Below are 23,106 nucleotides of genomic sequence, written 5' to 3'. Positions count from 1 at the left end.
CTGGAATTGCATTGAAAGCATAGGAAAAGAGGCAGAACGTCCACAATGATGCACTTGGCCAAAAAGGGCGTATGCGTTTTTTCCTGAATATATTCAGGAAAAAACGCATACGCCCTTTTTGGCCAACCAAGCAAGCTTGCAAAGGAAATCTGCACTACAATGAAGTCTCACTTCCCCCTGGTCAAAAGGGCCATCTGAAAAAAGTGTAAAATCCAGAAAGGCAGGACAGGCCATGGAGAACTGGGAGCCTTGTTATGCTGATGGGCGGGATGTAAATTGCCAACAACCACTGGGGAGAATTGTATGGTGTTTCCTGAAACATCTAAAAAACAAAGCAACAGAACCTAGGGCACTTCCACTTATGGTCCTATAGCTTAGGGAAATTAAAATCAAAAAGACACAGCCACCCCAAAGTTTGGAACGGCTCTGTTTACAAGAACCTCGTTTACAGTACAAGTTCAACATCGCAGAAAGTGAAAAATGGATAAAGAAGTTGTGGTATTTACTTACAAAGCAATATCACTCAGCAATGAAATCTGTGTCATCAGGCCCTTAGCAGCACAATGAGTGGATTCAGGTATGATGATTCTAACTGAAATAAGTCACACAGAAAAAGAAACATCATAAGATATCAGTAATACACGGAATGTAAACTTGGCTACACAGGAACTGAATTACAGAACAGAACAGGGTCTCAAATTTAGAAAACCAACTTATGCTTGCTTAAGGGGAAAGGTGAGTTGGGGTGCTGCATAACACCAGAGATTGAAATGAGCACAGATAAAGTTCCTTAAGCCAAATATGGAATAGACAAGAGCTACTCCTTGCTCAACGAAATGGACTCAACACCGCATATTAAACGCCTAAGAATGTACCTGACTAGTAAGTATCTTAAAACCTATGGATTGCTATGTCTCCGAAAGAGAATCAAGCATGTGTACAGGCGCATAAACGCAGCAGTGATAGGATTGGGGAGGTTCGGTGAGCAAATGAAGACCCTTTGATGTCATATTGCATGGTACCCATTCCACGGGTTTCAACTACCCAGGTTTTAGGTATTCTTCCTTCAGCTAAAACATGCATGTGGAACCCAAGTATGATCAACCATGTGAACGGGAGACGTGTTCAAATATGTCTCAGTTTTCCTCCCCTGGTACTCGGGTGCAACATTCCAGACACTTTACTAACACTCTCCCCACTTGGAGAGTCAGCGCCTTTAACCTCCTGTTTGGCCCAGTTTGCAATTTCTGCGGAAGATGAACAGGATTAGCGAGAACCAATGAGAGGCTAGCTGGAGGTGTCTGGACAGGCAAATTTAACTCTCACTTCCCACCAGGAAGAGGAAATAACCAAAGGCTCAGTGTGCCATTCCGGAACCAGATTAGGGCCTGAAGCCATCCTGCGGTGTTGCGGCCAGCTCACAAGAAAGCGAGTTGAAGAAAGGAGCTCAGGGGCACTGTAATTCACAAACCTGCAGAGTAATAAATGACAGCTATCGTCCAAAAATAGACTGAAGTAAGGCTGCCAAGAGGAGTTTAAAGTGGGGCAGAATTGCAGGAAACCGATTTCAGGAGGTAGACTGGAATTGCATTGAAAGCATAGGAAAAGAGGCAGAACGTCCACAATGATGCACTTGGCCAAAAAGGGCGTATGCGTTTTTCCCTGAATATATTCAGGAAAAAACGCATACGCACTTTTTGGCCAACCAAGCAAGTTTGCAAAGGAAATCTGCACTACAATGAAGTCTCACTTCCCCCCGGTCAAAAGGGCCATCTGAAAAAAGTGTAAAATCCAGAAAGGCAGGACAGGCCATGGAGAACTGGGAGCCTTGTTATGCTGAAGGGCGGGATGTAAATTGCCAACAACCACTAGGGAGAAGTGTATGGTGTTTCCTAAAATATCTAAAAAACAAAGCAACAGAGCCTAGGGCAGTTCCACTTATGGTCCTATAGCTTAGGGAAATTAAAATCAAAAAGACACAGCCACCCCAAAGTTTGGGACGGCTCTGTTTACAAGAACCTCGTTTACAGTACAAGTTCAACATCGCAGAAAGTGAAAAATGGATAAAGAAGTTGTGGTATTTACTTACAAAGCAATATCACTCAGCAATGAAATCTGTGTCATCAGGCCCTTAGCAGCACAATGAGTGGATTCAGGTATGATGATTCTAACTGAAATAAGTCACACAGAAAAAGAAACATCATAAGATATCAGTAATACACGGAATGTAAACTTGGCTACACAGGAACGGAATTACAGAACAGAACAGGGTCTCAAATTTAGAAAACCAACTTATTCTTGCTTAAGAGTAAAGGTGAGTTGGGGTGCTGCATAAAACCAGAGATTGAAATGAGCACAGATAAAGTTCCTTAAGCCAAATATGGAATAGACAAGAGCTACTCCTTGCTCAACGAAATGGACTCAACACCGCATATTAAACGCCTAAGAATGTACCTGACTAGTAAGTATCTTAAAACCTATGGATTGCTATGTCTCCGAAAGAGAATCAAGCATGTGTAAGGGGCATAAACACAGCAGTGATAGGATTGGAGAGGTTCGGTGAGCAAATGAAGACCCTTTGAAGTCATATTGCATGGTACCCATTCCACGGGTTTCAACTACCCAGGTTTAAGGTATTCTTCCTTCAGCTAAAACATGCATGTGGAACCTAGAGTATGATCAACCATGTGATCGGGAGACGTGTTCAAATATGTCTCAGTTTTCCTCCCCTGGTACTCGGGTGCAACATTCCAGACGCTTTACTAACACTCTCCCGACTTGGAGAGTCAGTCCCTTTAACCTCCTGTTTGGCCCAGTTTGCAATTTCTGCGGAAGATGAACAGGAATAGCGAGAACCAATGAGAGGCTAGCTGGAGGTGTCTGGACGGGCAAATTTAACTCTCATTTCCCAACAGGAAGAGGAAATAACCAAAGGCTCAGCGTGCCGTGCCGGAACCAGATTAGGGCCTGAAGCCATCCTGCGGTGTTGCGGCCAGCTCAAAAGAAAGCGAGTTGAAGAAAGGAGCTCAGGGGCACTGTAATTCACAAACCTGCAGAGTTATAAATGACAGCTATCGTCCAAAAATAGACTGAAGTAAGGCTGCCAAGAGGACTTGAAAGCGGGGCAGAATTGCAGGAAACCGATTTCAGGAGGTAGACTGGAATTGCATTGAAAGCATAGGAAAAGAGGCAGAACGTCCACAATGATGCACTTGGCCAAAAAGGGCGTATGCGTTTTTTCCTGAATATATTCAGGAAAAAACGCATACGCCCTTTTTGGCCAACCAAGCAAGCTTGCAAAGGAAATCTGCACTACAATGAAGTCTCACTTCCCCCTGGTCAAAAGGGCCATCTGAAAAAAGTGTAAAATCCAGAAAGGCAGGACAGGCCATGGAGAACTGGGAGCCTTGTTATGCTGATGGGCGGGATGTAAATTGCCAACAACCACTGGGGAGAATTGTATGGTGTTTCCTGAAACATCTAAAAAACAAAGCAACAGAACCTAGGGCACTTCCACTTATGGTCCTATAGCTTAGGGAAATTAAAATCAAAAAGACACAGCCACCCCAAAGTTTGGGACGCCTCTGTTTACAAGAACCTCGTTTACAGTACAAGTTCAACATCGCAGAAAGTGAAATATGGATAAAGAAGTTGTGGTATTCACTTACAAAGCAATATCACTCAGCAATGAAATCTGTGTCATCAGGCCCTTAGCAGCACAATGAGTGGATTCAGGTATGATGATTCTAACTGAAATAAGTCACACAGAAAAAGGAACATCATAAGATATCAGTAATACACGGAATGGAAACTTGGCTACACAGGAACTGAATTACAGAACAGAACAGTGTCTCAAATTTAGAAAACCAACTTATGCTTGCTTAAGGGTAAAGGTGAGTTGGGGTGCTGCATAAAACCAGAGATTGAAATGAGCACAGATAAAGTTCCTTAAGCCAAATATGGAATAGACAAGAGCTACTCCTTGCTCAACGAAATGGACTCAACACCGCGTATTAAACGCCTAAGAATGTACCTGACTTGTAAGTATCTTAAAACCTATGGATTGTTATGTCTCCGAAAGAGAATCAAGCATGTGTACAGGGGCATAAACGCAGCAGTGATAGGATTGGAGAGGTTCGGTGAGCAAATGAAGACCCTTTGAAGTCATATTACATGGTACCCATTCCACGGGTTTCAACTACCCAGGTTTAAGGTATTCTTCCTTCAGCTAAAACATGCATGTGGAACCTAGAGTATGATCAACCATGTGATCGGGAGACATGTTCAAATATGTCTCCGTTTTCCTCCCCTGGTACTCGGGTGCAACATTCCAGACGCTTTACTAACACTCTCCCCACTTGGAGAGTCAGTCCCTTTAACCTCCTGTTTGGCCCAGTTTGCAATTTCTGCGGAAGATGAACAGGAATAGCGAGAAGCAATGAGAGGCTAGCTGGAGGTGTCTGGACGGGCAAATTTAACTCTCATTTCCCACCAGGAAGAGGAATTAACCAAAGGCTCAGCGTGCCGGGCCGGAACCAGATTAGGGGCTGAAGCCATCCTGCGATGTTGCGGCCAGGGCACAAGAAAGCGAGTTGAAGAAAGGAGCTCAGGGGCACTGTAATTCACAAACCTGCAGAGTTATAAATGACAGCTATCGTCCAAAAATAGACTGAAGTAAGGCTGCCAAGAGGACTTGAAAGCGGGGCAGAATTGCAGGAAACCGATTTCAGGAGGTAGACTGGAATTGCATTGAAAGCATAGGAAAAGAGGCAGAACGTCCACAATGATGCACTTGGCCAAAAAGGGCATATGCGTTTTTTCCTGAATATATTCAGGAAAAAACGCATACGCCCTTTTTGGCCAACCAAGCAAGCTTGCAAAGGAAATCTGCACTACAATGAAGTCTCACTTCCCCCCGGTCAAAAGGGCCATCTAAAAAAGTGTAAAATCCAGAAAGGCAGGACAGGCCATGGAGAACTGGGAGCCTTGTTATGCTGATGGGCGGGATGTAAATTGCCAACAACCACTCGGGAGAAGTGTATGGTGTTTCCTGAAACATCTAAAAAACAAAGCAACAGAACCTAGGGCACTTCCACTTATGGTCCTATAGCTTAGGGAAATTAAAATCAAAAAGACACAGCCACCCCAAAGTTTGGAACGGCTCTGTTTACAAGAACCTCGTTTACAGTACAAGTTCAACATCGCAGAAAGTGAAAAATGGATAAAGAAGTTGTGGTATTTACTTACAAAGCAATATCACACAGCAATGAAATCTGTGTCATCAGGCCCTTAGCAGCACAATGAGTGGATTCAGGTATGATGATTCTAACTGAAATAAGTCACACAGAAAAAGAAACATCATAAGATATCAGTAATACACGGAATGTAAACTTGGCTACACAGGAACTGAATTACAGAACAGAACAGGGTCTCAAATTTAGAAAACCAACTTATTCTTGTTTAAGGGTAAAGGTGAGTTGGGGTGCTGCATAAAACCAGAGATTGAAATGAGCACAGATAAAGTTCCTTAAGCCAAATATGGAATAGACAAGAGCTACTCCTTGCTCAACAAAATGGACTCAACACCGCATATTAAACGCCTAAGAATGTACCTGACTAGTAAGTATCGTAAAACCTATGGATTGCTATGTCTCCAAAAGAGAATCAAGCATGTGTACAGGGGCATAAACGCAGCAGTGATAGGATTGGAGAGGTTCGGTGAGCAAATGAAGACCCTTTGAAGTCATATTGCATGGTACCCATTCCACGGGTCTCAACTCTCCAGGTTTAAGGTATTCTTCCTTCAGCTAAAACATGCATGTGGAACCCAGAGTATGATCAACCATGCGATCGGGAGACGTGTTCAAATATGTCTCAGTTTTCGTAGCCTGGTACTCGGGTGCAACATTCCAGACGCTTTACTAACACTCTCCCCACTTGGAGAGTCAGCGCCTTTAACCTCCTGTTTGGCACAGTTTGCAATTTCTGCGGAAGATGAACAGGAATAACGAGAACCAATGAGAGGCTAGCTGGAGGTGTCTGGACGGGCAAATTTAACTCTCATTTCCCACCAGGAAGAGGAAATAACCAAAGGCTCAGCGTGCCGTACCGGAACCAGATTAGGGCCTGAAGCCATCCTGCGGTGTTGCGGCCAGCTCAAAAGAAAGCGAGTTGAAGAAAGGAGCTCAGGGGCACTGTAATTCAAAAACCTGCAGAGTTATAAATGACAGCTATCGTCCCAAAATATACTGAAGTAAGGCTGCCAAGAGGACTTGAAAGCGGAGCAGAATTGTAGGAAACCGATTTCAGGAGGTAGACTGGAATTGCATTGAAAGCATAGGAAAAGAGGCAGAACGTCCACAATGATGCACTTGGCCAAAAAGGGCGTATGCGTTTTTCCCTGAATATATTCAGGAAAAAACGCATACGCCCTTTTTGGCCAACCAAGCAAGCTTGCAAAGGAAATCTGCACTACAATGAAGTCTCACTTCCCCCCGGTCAAAAGGGCCATCTGAAAAAAGTGTAAAATCCAGAAAGGCAGGACAGGCCATGGAGAACTGGGAGCCTTGTTATGCTGATGGGCGGGATGTAAATTACCAACAGACACTCAGGAGAAGTGTATGGTGTTTCCTGAAACATCTAAAAAACAAAGCAACAGAACCTAGGGCACTTCCACTTATGGTCCTATAGCTTAGGGAAATTAAAATCAAAAAGACACAGCCACCCCAAAGTTTGGGACGCCTCTGTTTACAAGAACCTCGTTTACAGTACAAGTTCAACATCGCAGAAATTGAAAAATGGATAAAGAAGTTGTGGTATTTACTTACAAAGCAATATCACTCAGCAATGAAATCTGTGTCATCAGGCCCTTAGCAGCACAATGAGTGGATTCAGGTATGATGATTCTAACTGAAATAAGTCACACAGAAAAAGAAACATCATAAGATATCAGTAATACATGGAATGTAAACTTGGCTACACAGGAACTGAATTACAGAACAGAACAGGGTCTCAAATTTAGAAAACCAACTTCTGCTTGCTTAAGGGTAAAGGTGAGTTGGGGTGCAGCATAAAACCAGAGATTGAAATGAGCACAGATAAAGTTCCTTAAGCCAAATATGGAATAGACAAGAGCTACTCCTTGCTCAACGAAATGGACTCAACACCCCATATTAAACGCCTAAGAATGTACCTGACTAGTAAGTATCTTAAAACCTATGGATTGCTATGTCTCCGAAAGAGAATCAAGCATGTGTACAGGGGCATAAACGCAGCAGTGATAGGATTGGAGAGGTTCGGTGAGCAAATGAAGACGCTTTGAAGTCATATTGCATGGTACCCATTCCACGGGTTTCAACTACCCAGGTTTTAGGTATTCTTCCTTCAGCTATAACATGCATGTGGAACCCAAGTATGATCAACCATGTGAATGGGAGACGTGTTCAAATATGTCTCAGTTTTCCTCCCCTGGTACTCGGGTGCAACATTCCAGACGCTTTACTAAGACTCTCCCCACTTGGAGAGTCAGCGCCTTTAACCTCCTGTTTGGCCCAGTTTGCAATTTCTGCGGAAGATGAACAGGAATAGCGAGAACCAATGAGAGGCTAGCTGGAGGTGTCTGGACGGGCAAATTTAACTCTCATTTCCCACCAGGAAGAGGAAATAACCAAAGGCTCAGTGTGCCGTGCCGGAACCAGATTAGGGCCTGAAGCCATCCTGCGGTGTTGCGGCCAGCTCAAAAGAAAGCGAGTTGAAGAAAGGAGCTCAGGGGCACTGTAATTCACAAACCTGCAGAGTTATAAATGACAGCTATCGTCCAAAATATACTGAAGTAAGGCTGCCAAGAGGACTTGAAAGCGGGGCAGAATTGCAGGAAACCGATTTCAGGAGGTAGACTGGAATTGCATTGAAAGCATAGGAAAAGAGGCAGAACGTCCACAATGATGCACTTGGCCAAAAAGGGCGTATGCGTTTTTTCCTGAATATATTCAGGAAAAAACGCATACGCCCTTTTTGGCCAACCAAGCAAGCTTGCAAAGGAAATCTGCACTACAATGAAGTCTCACTTCCCCCCGGTCAAAAGGGCCATCTGAAAAAAGTGTAAAATCCAAAAAGGCAGGATAGGCCATGGAGAACTGGGAGCCTTGTTATGCTGAAGAGCGGGATGTAAATTGCCAACAACCACTCGGGAGAAGTGTATGGTGTTTCCTGAAACATCTAAAAAACAAAGCAACAGAGCCTAGGTCACTTCCACTTATGGTCCTATAGCTTAGGGAATTTAAAATCAAAAAGACACAGCCACCCCAAAGTTTCGAATGGCTCTGTTTACAAGAACCTCGTTCACAGTACAAGTTCAACATTGCAGAAAGTGAAAAATGGATAAAAAAGTTGTGGTATTTACTTACAAAGCAATATCACTCAGCAATGAAATCTGTGTCTTCAGGCCCTTACCAGCACAATGAGTGGATTCAGGTATGATGATTCTAACTGAAATAAGTCACACAGAAAATGAAACATCATAAGATATCAGTAATACACGGAATGTAAACTTGGCTACACAGGAACTGAATTACAGAACAGAACAGGGTCTCAAATTTAGAAAACCAACTTATGCTTGCTTAAGGGTAAAGGTGAGTTGGGGTGCAGCATAAAACCAGAGATTGAAATGAGCACAGATAAAGTTCCTTAAGCCAAATATGGAATAGACAAGAGCTACTCCTTGCTCAACAAAATGGACTCAAAACCCCATATTAAACGCCTAAGAATGTACCTGACTAGTAAGTATCTTAAAACCTATGGATTGCTATGTCTCCGAAAGAGAATCAAGCATGTGTACAGGGGCATAATCGCAGCAGTGATAGGATTGGAGAGGTTCGGTGAGCAAATGAAGACGCTTTGAAGTCATATTGCATGGTACCCATTCCACGGGTTTCAACTACCCAGGTTTTAGGTATTCTTCCTTCAGCTATAACATGCATGTGGAACCCAAGTATGATCAACCATGTGAATGGGAGACGTGTTCAAATATGTCTCAGTTTTCCTCCCCTGGTACTCGGGTGCAACATTCCAGACGCTTTACTAACACTCTCCCCACTTGGAGAGTCAGCGCCTTTAACCTCCTGTTTGGCCCAGTTTGCAATTTCTGCGGAAGATGAACAGGAATAGCGAGAACCAATGAGAGGCTAGCTGGAGGTGTCTGGACGGGCAAATATAACTCTCATTTCCCACCAGGAAGAGGAAATAACCAAAGGCTCAGTGTGCCGTGCCGGAACCAGATTAGGGCCTGAAGCCATCCTGCGGTGTTGCGGCCAGCTCACAAGAAAGCGAGTTGAAGAAAGGAGCTCAGGGGCACTGTAATTCACAAAGCTGCAGAGTTATAAATGACAGCAATCGTCCAAAAATAGACTGAAGTAAGGCTGCCAAGAGGACTTGAAAGCGGGGCAGAATTGCAGGAAACCGATTTCAGGAGGTAGACTGGAATTGCATTGAAAGCATAGGAAAAGAGGCAGAACGTCCACAATGATGCACTTGGCCAAAAAGGGCGTATGCGTTTTTTCCTGAATATATTCAGGAAAAAACGCATACGCCCTTTTTGGCCAACCAAGCAAGCTTGCAAAGGAAATCTGCACTACAATGAAGTCTCACTTCCCCCCGGTCAAAAGGGCCATCTGAAAAAAGTGTAAAATCCAGAAAGGCAGGACAGGCCATGGAGAACTGGGAGCCTTGTTATGCTGAAGGGCGGGATGTAAATTGCCAACAACCACTCGGGAGAAGTGTATGGTGTTTCCTGAAACATCTAAAAAACAAAGCAACAGAGCCTAGGGCACTTCCACTTATGGTCCTATAGCTTAGGGAATTTAAAATCAAAAAGACACAGCCACCCCAAAGTTTGGAACGGCTCTGTTTACAAGAACCTCGTTTACAGTACAAGTTCAACATCGCAGAAAGTGCAAAATGGATAAAAAAGTTGTGGTATTTACTTACAAAGCAATATCACTCAGCAATGAAATCTGTGTCATCAGGCCCTTAGCAGCACAATGAGTGGATTCAGGTATGATGATTCTAACTGAAATAAGTCACACAGAAAAAGAAACATCATAAGATATCAGTAGGGCGGAGGTCGGGGCTGCGTAGTGGGAGGCGGACTGGCGAGGGGCGCCAGAAGAGCTGCAGGTGCGGCCCAGCGGCCGATTCCGCGGGCCCGCCGAGCCAGGAGGTACTGAGCCGCCGCCGCCGCCGCCGCCGCCCTCGGCCCGGCCTGCAGTGGGGTATGGGGGCGGCGCGGCCCCTCGGCCCCCTCCCCCTCTCTCCCTCCTCTCCACCCCTCCCCTTCCCGTGGTCCCGGGCTCCCGGACCCTCCCCCAGGGCCGCATTCTCCTCTCCCCGTCTTCCTGTTCTCTTCCGCTGTCCTCTCGTTCCCCACCCCCAAGCATAAACACCCCTCCGCGTCCCAGGCGTCTCCCGTCACCCCTCCCCCCTCCCCGGGGGTCCGCCCTCCAGCGTTCCGGGGGTTCCCGAGGTCTCTCCAGCGGCAGCTTTCTGTAAGCGCGGTCCCGAAGATGGGAGGCGCGGTGAGTGCTGGTGAAGACAACGACGAGCTGATAGACCATCTGAAGGCGGCGCAGTACATCCGCTCCGAGCTGGTGGAGCAGGCCTTCCGAGCTGTTGACCGCGCCGACTATTACCTCGAGGAGTTTAAGGAGAACGCGTACAAGGACCTGGCGTGGAAGCACGGGAACATCCACCTCTCTGCTCCGTGCATCTATTCGGAGGTGATGGAGGCCCTGGACCTGCAGCCTGGCCTTTCCTTCCTGAACCTGGGCAGCGGCACCGGCTACCTCAGCTCCATGGTGGGGCTCATCCTCGGTCCTTTTGGTGTGAACCACGGGGTGGAACTCCATTCAGATGTGACAGAGTATGCGAAGCAGAAGCTGGACTTTTTCATCAGGACGAGTGACAGCTTCGACAAGTTTGACTTCTGCGAGCCCTCCTTCGTCACCGGCAATTGCCTGGAGATCTCTCCAGGCTGCTCTCAGTATGACCGGGTGTACTGCGGGGCAGGCGTGCAGAAGCAGCACGAGGGGTACATGAAGAGCCTCCTCAAAGTCGGGGGCGTCCTGGTCATGCCGCTGGAAGAGAAGTTGACTAAGATAACTCGGACGGGTCCTTCCGCCTGGGAAACCAAAAAGATTCTGGCTGTGTCTTTTGCTCCACTCGTCCAGCCCTGCCAGTCGGAGTCAGGAGAATCATGACTTGTCCACACCCCTGGCGGTTCGCAGCCTCCAGGACCTGGCGCGCATTGCCATCCGGGGCACCATTAAGAAGGTCATCCACCAGGAAGCTGTGAACAAAAACGGGAACGGACTGAAGAACACTCCCAGGTTTAAACGGAGGAGAGTTCGCCGCCACCGAATGGAAACGATTGTCTTTTTGGACAAAGAGGTGTTTGCCAGTCGGCTCTCCAACCCCTCTGATGACACCAGCTGCGGAGACCTGGAAGACGAGCGGCAAGAAGAAGAGGTGACAACCCCGCCGGACACCAAGCCCGAGCCCCCGGTGAACTTCCTGCGTGAGAAGGTCCTGAGCCTCCCTCTGCCAGATCCCCTGAAGTACTACCTGCTTTATTACAGAGAAAAGTAAGTCTGTGGTCCAGGGGAGGAGGCCAAGCCTTCCTGGAGGGCTGCCCGCAGCAGGTGCACTGGAGGAGGAAGGGGCTCCCGCTCTGCATCTCGTCTTCTCGTCTGTCCTTGACTGTCCTGTAGAGTTTTCATCCAGTCATCTGATTTCTGTAAACATAGTCTGACAAACATAAGGTGCAAGGGGGAATGTCTCAAAAGGGCGAGAGTCTCCTGGAGGAGGGGTTGACTTCACACTCTCAGGAAATGCTGAGGTCTACACGTGGAGGTGGCCTGGAGACCGTTTCTTACACAAGGTACACGTGTCTGCATCAGAAAGGAAAACTGAAGTTGAAATTAATCTGTGTTTCTTATAAAAGGTGAGACAAAAAGCACAAGTTGCTAAGTGTATGAAATCTTTTCTGAGTGGGACACGCCTATGTGCAAGTTTGAATTTTACGGAATCAACCTCTTAATTACTGGCACCGAGTAATTAAAGATTTATTAAAAGATTAATTTAAAAGATTTAACTAAATGTTTTAGTTATTTGGAACATGGATACTTGATTGAAAAGCCCTCTCTTATTTTAAGTAAATTAATTACATCTTACGTGAGTTGTCAATTGTAATTTTAAAAAACAAAAATTGTGATGGGGAGAGGAATGAACGTATCAGATTGCCAGGTGTCTTTGTGGAATTGCAAAAGAATTCCAAGGCATTTTTTTCTGACACCTTTTGTTACCTTTAAAGTAACCAACATTGAGTAATCCCGTCAAAGAAAGTCCTGAAGAATGAAACAAGTGTTGTGTGTAAGTAATGAGCTGCATTACTTTTGCCCCAGAGACAGAGAGTACTGTTGACTCAACTTTAAATACAGTCAACGGTGTCTAAGGCTCAGTCCTCAGAGCAGGTGGGAAGTACTGGCTGCAGGAAATGGATTGGGGACGGTGTAGACGGCCTGTGGGTTGGTGTTTTGTTTTTTTTTTCAGTTGGCTATTGTTCTGTAATCACATAACAGTACTGATTCATAGATTTTATCTTTTATAATTCTGGAGAAAAATATTTGTTAGTTTTGTAATTTTTCCTAAGAACAAACGCGTGTTTGGTACATTGCATTAGAACAGTTTCACTCAAGTTTGACTTGTGGAATCCATCTTCTCCAGCGCTGTGTGTTGAGAGCTTCCTGTCTTATTAAGTCGTGGGTCTAGAAGAAGAGGCCGTCCTTTTAGTTAGGTGGCAGGATGTTTACAAGTGACACTGCTTCTTCCAAAGCATTGGTTCTTTTCAGACTGTTCAGTTTTAACCAAAGTTAAACCCCAAATCAGAGTCATCCAGATTTTATGATTCATTTGATCTCTCAGCCTCTCAGGAGTTGCTGGATTTCAGTGTCTTTGTGGTTTTACCAGCTTCGCGGAGTTCTGGTTATTTTGTTTTGCCATTTATGCTTTTTTAAAGTAACTGAGTCATTTTATCACAGAAAACTGCGTGCACACATAGCTGGGAAAGCGGGTGTATTGCCCTAAATGGGTACCGTTAAGCTGTTGTAAAGAAGGGTTTCTTCATAGTCGTGTTTACCTGCCTTTAACTGAACGTCAAGCCTCATTGTCTCAGAGAGAAAAGCATGAGTCACGTTTACTTGCTAAGACTTCGGTTTGCAGATCTTGTTGACGTCATTCTAATTGATTTGTAGAGACCTCTGCAACACGTGGACGTTTTTGGACATGATATCTGAAATATTTTATATTAGGTGGCTTGACTAAATGTTTTTCTGTAATTGTATATGGATTTCCTTTTTTTTCAACCACATTTGCCTTTATGCTAGATTGTAGAAAGTCTTTGCGAGGCATAAGACATGTTTTCCCCTATGTATGTTAAACCTTTCCTAACATTTTGTATTTACATGTTGGTTTGTGACTTTTAAACCAGAATTTGGTTACAAGATATATATATATAGATATTGAATATAATATATGTGAAATAATTTGGTATTGATCTATCTAATAAACATAAAGGAGAATCATCAGTGAGTTTCCCTGTGTGTCAGCACCTTTCTCCGGAGTCAGTATGAGACACTACTTTCTGTTTTCAGACAGATGACTTATATATATAGTCTGTGTTGTCTGCAAGCTCTGTATTGTAAACCACATTCTAGACAATGGCTGACTTTTGTGTTTCGATTAGTCTGTATTTTTATATGTGACTTTCGTCTTCCAAGTAGTGCAGCCATAGACATGTGCAAAACAAGCAACAAATGTATAATATTAAGCACATAAGACAGAAGCCAGCTGCGTATTTAAAAGTATTTTTGCCCATCTGGAACTTTCAGGGGATTAAGGCGAGAAATATGAAACAAAGGTTTTGATGAACTGATACACAAGCGATACCAATAAAGGTAGTTACGGCAAAAAAAAAAAAAAAAAGATATCAGTAATACACGGAATGTAAACTTGGCTACACAGGAACTGAATTACAGAACAGAACAGGGTCTCAAATTTAGAAAACCAACTTATGCTTGCTTAAGGGTAAAGGTGAGTTGGGGTGCTGCATAAAACCAGATTGAAATGAGCACAGATAAAGTTCCTTAAGCCAAATATGGAATAGACAAGAGCTACTCCTTGCTCAACGAAATGGACTCAACACCCCATATTAAACGCCTAAGAATGTACCTGACTAGTAAGTATCTTAAAACCTATGGATTGCTATGTCTCCGAAAGAGAATCAAGCGTGTGTACAGGGGCATAAACGAAGCAGTGATAGGATTGGAGAGGTTCGGTGAGCAAATGAAGACCCTTTGAAGTCATATTGCATGGTACCCATTCCACGGGTTTCAACTACCCAGGTTTAAGGTATTCTTCCTTCAGCTAAAACATGCATGTGGAACCTAGAGTATGATCAACCATGTGATCGGGAGACGTGTTCAAATATGTCTCAGTTTTCGTACCCTGGTACTCGGGTGCAACATTCCAGACGCTTTACTAACACTCTCCCCACTTGGAGAGTCAGTCCCTTTAACCTCCTGTTTGGCCCAGTTTGCAATTTCTGCGGAAGATGAACAGGAATAGCGAGAACCAATGAGAGACTAGCTGGAGGTGTCTGGACGGGCAAATTTAACTCTCATTTCCCACCAGGAAGAGGAATTAACCAAAGGCTCAGCGTGCCGTGCCGGAACCAGATTAGGGCCTGAAGCCATCCTGCGGTGTTTCGGCCAGCTCACAAGAAAGCGAGTTGAAGAAAGGAGCTCAGGGGCACTGTAATTCACAAACCTGCAGAGTTATAAATGACAGCTATCGTCCAAAAATAGACTGAAGTAAGGCTGCCAAGAGGACTTGAAAGCGGGGCAGAATTGCAGGAAACTGATTTCAGGAGGTAGACTGGAATTGCATTTCAAGCATAGGAAAAGAGGCAGAACGTCCACAATGATGCAGTTGGCCAAAAAGGGCGTATGCGTTTTTTCCTGAATATATTCAGGAAAAAACGCATACGCCCTTTTTGGCCAACCAAGCAAGCTTGCAAAGGAAATCTGCACTACAATGAAGTCTCACTTCCCCCCGGTCAAAAGGGCCATCTGAAAAAAGTGTAAAATCCAGAAAGGCAGGACAGGCCATGGAGAACTGGGAGCCTTGTTATGCTGAAGGGCGGGATGTAAATTGCCAACAACCACTCGGGAGAAGTGTATGGTGTTTCCTGAAACATCTAAAAAACAAAGCAACAGAGCCTAGGGCAGTTCCACTTATGGTCCTATAGCTTAGGGAATTTAAAATCAAAAAGACACAGCCACCCCAAAGTTTGGAACGGCTCTGTTTACAAGAACCTCGTTTACAGTACAAGTTCAACATCGCAGAAAGTGAAAAATGGATAAAAAAGTTGTGGTATTTACTTACAAAGCAATATCACTCAGCAATGAAATCTGTGTCATCAGGCCCTTAGCAGCACAATGAGTGGATTCAGGTATGATGATTCTAACTGAAATAAGTCACACAGAAAAAGAAACATCATAAGATATCAGTAATACACGGAATGTAAACTTGGCTACACAGGAACTGAATTACAGAACAGAACAGGGTCTCAAATTTAGAAAACCAACTTATGCTTGCTTAAGGGTAAAGGTGAGTTGGGGTGCTGCATAAAACCAGAGATTGAAATGAGCACAGATAAAGTTCCTTAAGCCAAATATGGAATAGACAAGAGCTACTCCTTGCTCAACGAAATGGACTCAACACCCCATATTAAACGCCTAAGAATGTTCCTGACTAGTAAGTATCTTAAAACCTATGGATTGCTATGTCTCCGAAAGAGAATCAAGCATGTGTACAGGGGCATAAACGCAGCAGTGATAGGATTGGAGAGGTTTGTGAGCAAATGAAGACCCTTTGAAGTCATATTGCATGGTACCCATTCCACGGGTTTCAACTACCCAGGTTTAAGGTATTCTTCCTTCAGCTAAAACATGCATGTGGAACCTAGAGTATGATCAACCATGTGATCGGGAGACGTGTTCAAATATGTCTCAGTTTTCGTAGGCTGGTACTCGGGTGCAACATTCCAGACGCTTTACTAACACTCTCCCCACTTGGAGAGTCAGTCCCTTTAACCTCCTGTTTGGCCCAGTTTGCAATTTCTGTGGAAGATGAACAGGAATAGCGAGAACCAATGAGAGACTAGGTGGAGGTGTCTGGATGGGCAAATTTAACTCTCATTTCCCACCAGGAAGAGGAATTAACCAAAGGCTCAGCGTGCCGTGCCAGAACCAGATTAGGGCCTGAAGACATCCTGCGGTGTTGCGGCCAGGTCACAAGAAAGCGAGTTGAAGAAAGGAGCTCAGGGGCACTGTAATTCACAAACCTGCAGAGTTATAAATGACAGCTATCGTCCAAAAATAGACTGAAGTAAGGCTGCCAAGAGGACTTGAAAGCGGGGCAGAATTGCAGGAAACCGATTTCAGGAGGTAGACTGGAATTGCATTGAAAGCATAGGAAAAGAGGCAGAACGTCCACAATGATGCACTTGGCCAAAAAGGGCATATGCGTTTTCTCCTGAATATATTCAGGAAAAAACGCATACGCCCTTTTTGGCCAACCAAGCAAGCTTGCAAAGGAAATCTGCACTACAATGAAGTCTCACTTCCCCCAGGTCAAAAGGGCCATCTGAAAAAAGTGTAAAATCCAGAAAGGCAGGACAGGCCATGGAGAACTGGGAGCCTTGTTATGCTGAAGGGCGGGATGTAAATTGCCAACAACCACTCGGGAGAAGTGTATGGTGTTTCCTGAAACATCTAAAAAACAAAGCAACAGAGCCTAGGGCACTTCCACTTATGGTCCTATAGCTTAGGGAATTTAAAATCAAAAAGACACAGCCACCCCAAAGTTTGGAACGGCTCTGTTTACAAGAACCTCGTTTACAGTACAAGTTCAACATCACAGAAAGTGAAAAATGGATAAAGAAGTTGTGGTATTTACTTACAAAGCAATGTCACTCAGCAATGAAATCTGTGTCATCAGGCCCTTAGCAGCACAATGAGTGGATTCAGGTATGATGATTCTAACTGAAATAAGTCACACAGAAAAAGAAACATCATAAGATATCAGTAATACACGGAATGTAAACTTGGCTACACAGGAACTGAATTACAGAACAGAACAGGGTCTCAAATTTAGAAAACCAACTTATGCTTGCTTAAGGGGAAAGGTGAGTTGGGGTGCTGCATAAAACCAGAGATTGAAATGAGCACAGATAAAGTTCCTTAAGCCAAATATGGAATAGACAAGAGCTACTCCTTGCTCAACGAAATGGACTCAACACCGCATATTAAACGCCTAAGAATGTACCTGACTAGTAAGTATCGTAAAACCTATGGATTGCTATGTCTCCAAAAGAGAATCAAGCATGTGTACAGGGGCATAAATGCAGCAGTGATAGGATTGGAGAGGTTCGTGAGCAAATGAAGACCCTTTGAAGTCATATTGCATGGTACCCATTCCACGGGTTTCAACTACCCAGGTTTAAGGTATTCTTCCTTCAGCTAAAACATGCATGTGGAACTCAAGTATGATCAACCATGTGAACGGGAGACGTGTTCAAATATGTCTCAGTTTTCCTCCCCTGGTACTCGGGTGCAACATTCCAGACGCTTTACTAACACTCTCCCCACTTGGAGAGTCAGTGCCTTTAACCTCCTGTTTGGCCCAGTTTGCAATTTCTGCGGAAGATGAACAGGAATAGCGAGAACCAATGAGAGACTAGCTGGAGGTGTCTGGACGGGCAAATATAACTCTCATTTCCCACCAGAAGAGGAAATAACCAGAGGCTCAGCGTGCCGTGCCGGAACCAGATTAGGGCCTGAAGCCATCCTGCGGTGTTGCGGCCAGGTCACAAGAAAGCGAGTTGAAGAAAGGAGCTCAGGGGCACTGTAATTCACAAACCTGCAGAGTTATAAATGACAGCTATCGTCCAAAAATAGACTGAAGTAAGGCTGCCAAGAGGACTTGAAAGCGGGGCAGAATTGCAGGAAACCGATTTCAGGAGGTAGACTGGAATTGCATTGAAAGCATAGGAAAAGAGGCAGAACGTCCACAATGATGCACTTGGCCAAAAAGGGCGTATGCGTTTTTTCCTGAATATATTCAGGAAAAAACGCATACGCCCTTTTTGGCCAACCAAGCAAGCTTGCAAAGGAAATCTGCACTACAATGAAGTCTCACTTCCCCCCGGTCAAAAGGGCCATCTGAAAAAAGTGTAAAATCCAGAAAGGCAGGACAGGCCATGGACAACTGGGAGCCTTGTTATGCTGATGGGCGGGATGTAAATTACCAACAGACATTCAGGAGAAGTGTATGGTGTTTCCTGAAACATCTAAAAAACAAAGCAACAGAGCCTAGGGCACTTCCACTTATGGTCCTATAGCTTAGGGAAATTAAAATCAAAAAGAGACAGCCACCCCAAAGTTTGGGATGCCTCCGTTTACAAGAACCTCGTTTACCTTACAAGTTCAATATCACAGAAAGTGAAAAATGGATAAAGAACTTGTGGTACTTACGTACAATGCAGTATCACTCAGCAATGAAATCTATGTCATCAGGCCCGTAGCAGCATAATGAGTGGATTCAGGTACGATGATTCTAACTGAAATAAGTCACACAGAAAAAGAAACATCATAAGATATCACTAATACACGGAATGTAAACTTGGCTACACAGGAACTGCATTCCAAAACAGAACAGGGTCTCAAATTTAGAAAACCAACATATGCTTGCTTAAGGGGAAAGGTGAGTTGGGGTGCTGCATAAAACCAGAGATTGAAATGAGCACAGATAAAGTTCCTTAAGCCAAATATGGAATAGACAAGAGCTACTCCTTGCTCAACGAAATGGACTCAACACCCCATATTAAACGCCTAAGAATGTACCTGACTAGTAAGTATCTTAAAACCTATGGATTGCTATGTCTCCAAAAGAGAATCAAGCGTGTGTACAGGGGCATAAACGCAGCAGTGATAGGATTGGAGAGGTTCGGTGAGCAAATGAAGACCCTTTGAAATCATATTGCATGGTACCCATTACACGGGTTTCAACTACCCAGGTTTTAGGTATTCTTCCTTCAGCTAAAACATGCATGTGGATCCTAGAGTATGATAAACCATGTGATCGGGAGACGTGTTCAAATATGTCTCAGTTTTCCTCCCCTGGTACTCGGGTGCAACATTCCAGACGCTTTACTAACACTCTCCCCACTTGGAGAGTCAGCGCCTTTAACCTCCTGTTTGGCACAGTTTGCAATTTCTGCGGAAGATGAACAGGAATAGCGAGAACCAATGAGAGGCTAGCTGGAGGTGTCTTGACGGGCAAATTTAACTCTCATTTCCCACCAGGAAGAGGAAATAACCAAAGGCTCAGCGTGCCGTGCCGGAACCAGATTAGGGCCTGAAGCCATCCTGCGGTGTTGCGGCAGGTCACAAGAAAGCGAGTTGAAGAAACGAGCTCAGGAGCACTGTAATTCACAAACCTGCAGAGTTATAAATGACAGCTATCGTCCAAAAATAGACTGAAGTAAGGCTGCCAAGAGGACTTGAAAGCGGGGCAGAATTGCAGGAAACCGATTTCAGGAGGTAGACTGGAATTGCATTGAAAGCACAGGAAAAGAGGCCTAAGGTCCACAATGATGCACTTGGCCAAAAAGGGCGTATGCGTTTTTTCCTGAATATATTCAGGAAAAAACGCATACGCCCTTTTTGGCCAACCAAGCAAGCTTGCAAAGGAAATCTGCACTACAATGAAGTCTCACTTCCCCCCGGTCAAAAGGGCCATCTGAAAAAAGTGTAAAATCCAGAAAGGCAGGATAGGCCATGGAGAACTGGGAGCCTTGTTATGCTGATGGGCGGGATGTAAATTGCCAACAACCACTCGGGAGAAGTGTATGGTGTTTCCTGAAACATCTAAAAAACAAAGCAACAGAGCCTAGGGCACTTCCACTTATGGTCCTATAGCTTAGGGAAATTAAAATCAAAAAGACACAGCCACCCCAAAGTTTGGGACGCCTCCATTTACAAGAACCTCGGTTACTGTACAAGTTCAATATCACAGAAAGTGAAAAATGGATAAAGAACTTTTGGTACTTACGTACAATGCAGTATCACTCAGCAATGAAATCTATGTCATCAGGCCCGTAGCAGCATAATGAGTGGATTCAGGTACGATGATTCTAACTGAAATAAGTCACACTGAAAAAGAAACATCATAAGATATCAGTAATACACGGAATGTAAACTTGGCTACACAGGAACTGCATTCCAAAACAGAACAGGGTCTCAAATTTAGAAAACCAACTTATGCTTGCTTAAGGGGAAAGGTGAGTTGGGGTGCTGCATAAAACCAGAGATTGAAATGAGTACAAATAAAGTTCCTTAAGCCAAATATGGAATAGACAAGAGCTACTCCTTGCTCAATGAAATGGACTCAACACCCCATATTAAACGCCTAAGAATGTACCTGACTAGTAAGTATCTTAAAACCTATGGATTGCTATGTCTCCAAAAGAGAATCAAGCGTGTGTACAGGGGTATAAACGCAGCAGTGATAGGATTGGAGAGGTTCGGTGAGCAAATGAAGACCCTTTGAAGTCATATTGCATGGTACCCATTACACGGGTCTCAACTCTCCAGGTTTAAGGTATTCTTCCTTCAGCTAAAACATGCATGTGGAACCCAGAGTATGATCAACCATGTGAACGGGAGACGTGTTCAAATATGTCTCAGTTTTCCTCCCCTGGTACTCGGGTGCAACATTCCAGACGCTTTCTTAACACTCTCCCCACTTGGAGAGTCAGCGCCTTTAACCTCCTGTTTGGCCCAGTTTGCAATTTCTGCGGAAGATGAACAGGAATAGCGAGAACCAATGAGAGACTAGCTGGAGGTGTCTGGACGGGCAAATTTAACTCTCATTTCCCACCAGGAAGAGGAAATAACCAAAGGCTCAGCGTGCCGTACCGGAACCAGATTAGGGCCTGAAGCCATCCTGCGGTGTTGCGGCCAGGTCACAAGAAAGCGAGTTGAAGAAAGGAGCTCAGGGGCACTGTAATTCACAAACCTGCAGAGTTATAAATGACAGCTATCGTCCAAAAATAGACTGAAGTAAGGCTGCCAAGAGGACTTGAAAGCGGGGCAGAATTGCAGGAAACCGATTTCAGGAGGTAGACTGGAATTGCATTGAAAGCATAGGAAAAGAGGCAGAACGTCCACAATGATGCACTTGGCCAAAAAGGGCGTATGCGTTTTTTCCTTCAGGAAAAAACGCATACGCCCTTTTTGGCCAACCAAGCAAGCTTGCAAAGGAAATCTGCACTACAATGAAGTCTCACTTCCCCCGGTCAAAAGGGCCATCTGAAAAAAGTGTAAAATGCAGAAAGGCAGGACAGGCCATGGAGAACTGGGAGCCTTGTTATGCTGAAGGGCGGGATGTAAATTGCCAACAACCACTCGGGAGAAGTGTATGGTGTTTCCTGAAACATCTAAAAAACAAAGCAACAGAGCCTAGGGCACTTCCACTTATGGTCCTATAGCTTAGGGAATTTAAAATCAAAAAGACACAGCCACCCCAAAGTTTGGAACGGCTCTGTTTACAAGAACCTCGTTTACAGTACAAGTTCAACATCGCAGAAAGTGAAAAATGGATAAAAAAGTTGTGGTATTTACTTACAAAGCAATATCACTCAGCAATGAAATCTGTGTCATCAGGCCCTTAGCAGCACAATGAGTGGATTCAGGTATGATGATTCTAACTGAAATAAGTCACACAGAAAAAGAAACATCATAAGATATCAGTAATACACGGAATGTAAACTTGGCTACACAGGAACTCAGTTACAGAACAGAACAGGGTCTCAAATTTAGAAAACCAACTTATGCTTGCTTAAGGGTAAAGGTGAGTTGGGGTGCTGCATAAAACCAGAGATTGAAATGAGCACAGATAAAGTTCCTTAAGCCAAATATGGAATAGACAAGAGCTACTCCTTGCTCAACGAAATGGACTCAACACCGCATATTAAACGCCTAAGAATGTACCTGACTAGTAAGTATCTTAAAACCTATGGATTGCTATGTCTCCGAAAGAGAATCAAGCATGTGTACAGGGGCATAAACGCAGCAGTGATAGGATTGGAGAGGTTCGGTGAGCAAATGAAGACCCTTTGAAGTCATATTGCATGGTAACCATTCCACGGCTTTCAAATACACAGGTTTAAGGTATTCTTCCTTCAGCTAAAACATGCATGTGGAACCCAAGTATGATCAACCATGTGAACGGGAGACGTGTTCAAATATGTCTCAGTTTTCCTCCCCTGGTACTCAGGTGCAACATTCCAGACACTTTACTAACACTCTCCCGACTTGGAGAGTCAGTCCCTTTAACCTCCTGTTTGGCCCAGTTTGCAATTTCTGTGGAAGATGAACAGGAATAGCGACAACCAATGAGAGACTAGCTGGAGGTGTCTGGACGGGCAAATTTAACTCTCATTTCCCACCAGGAAGAGGAATTAACCAAAGGCTCAGCATGCCGTGCCGGAACCAGATTAGGGCCTGAAGCCATCCTGCGGTGTTGCGGCCAGGTCACAAGAAAGCGAGTTGAAGAAAGGAGCTCAGGGGCACTGTAATTCACAAACCTGCAGAGTTATAAATGACAGCTATCGTCCAAAAATAGACTGAAGTAAGGCTGCCAAGAGGACTTGAAAGCGGGGCAGAATTGCAGGAAACCGATTTCAGGAGGTAGACTGGAATTGCATTGAAAGCATAGGAAAAGAGGCAGAACGTCCACAATGATGCACTTGGCCAAAAAGGGCGTATGCGTTTTTTCCTGAATATATTCAGGAAAAAACGCATACGCCCTTTTTGGCCAACCAAGCAAGCTTGCAAAGGAAATCTGCACTACAATGAAGTCTCACTTCCCCCCCGGTCAAAAGGGCCATCTGAAAAAAGTGTAAAATCCAGAAAGGCAGGACAGGCCATG

General features: G+C 44.5%; 1 long non-coding RNA gene and 1 pseudogene across 3 annotated transcripts in view; one reads left to right on the top strand and one right to left on the bottom strand.

The window, feature by feature from the left end:
• LOC307181178 overlaps positions 1-23,106 on the bottom strand; it is a 523,312-nt gene that overhangs the window by 499,872 nt on the left and 334 nt on the right. The window lies entirely within an intron of this gene.
• Positions 9,883-11,817, top strand: LOC307181180 (protein-L-isoaspartate O-methyltransferase domain-containing protein 2-like; annotated as a pseudogene). The gene is made up of 2 exons: positions 9,883-10,216; positions 10,530-11,817. The product of its transcript is annotated as a protein-L-isoaspartate O-methyltransferase domain-containing protein 2-like (transcript).

Source organism: Stenella coeruleoalba, assembly GCF_951394435.1.
Source record: "Stenella coeruleoalba genome assembly, contig: scaffold_184, whole genome shotgun sequence".
NCBI lineage: Eukaryota > Metazoa > Chordata > Mammalia > Artiodactyla > Delphinidae > Stenella > Stenella coeruleoalba.
The sequence above is the reverse complement of the archived record's forward strand: the minus strand, read 5'-3'. Positions and strand labels throughout refer to the sequence as shown.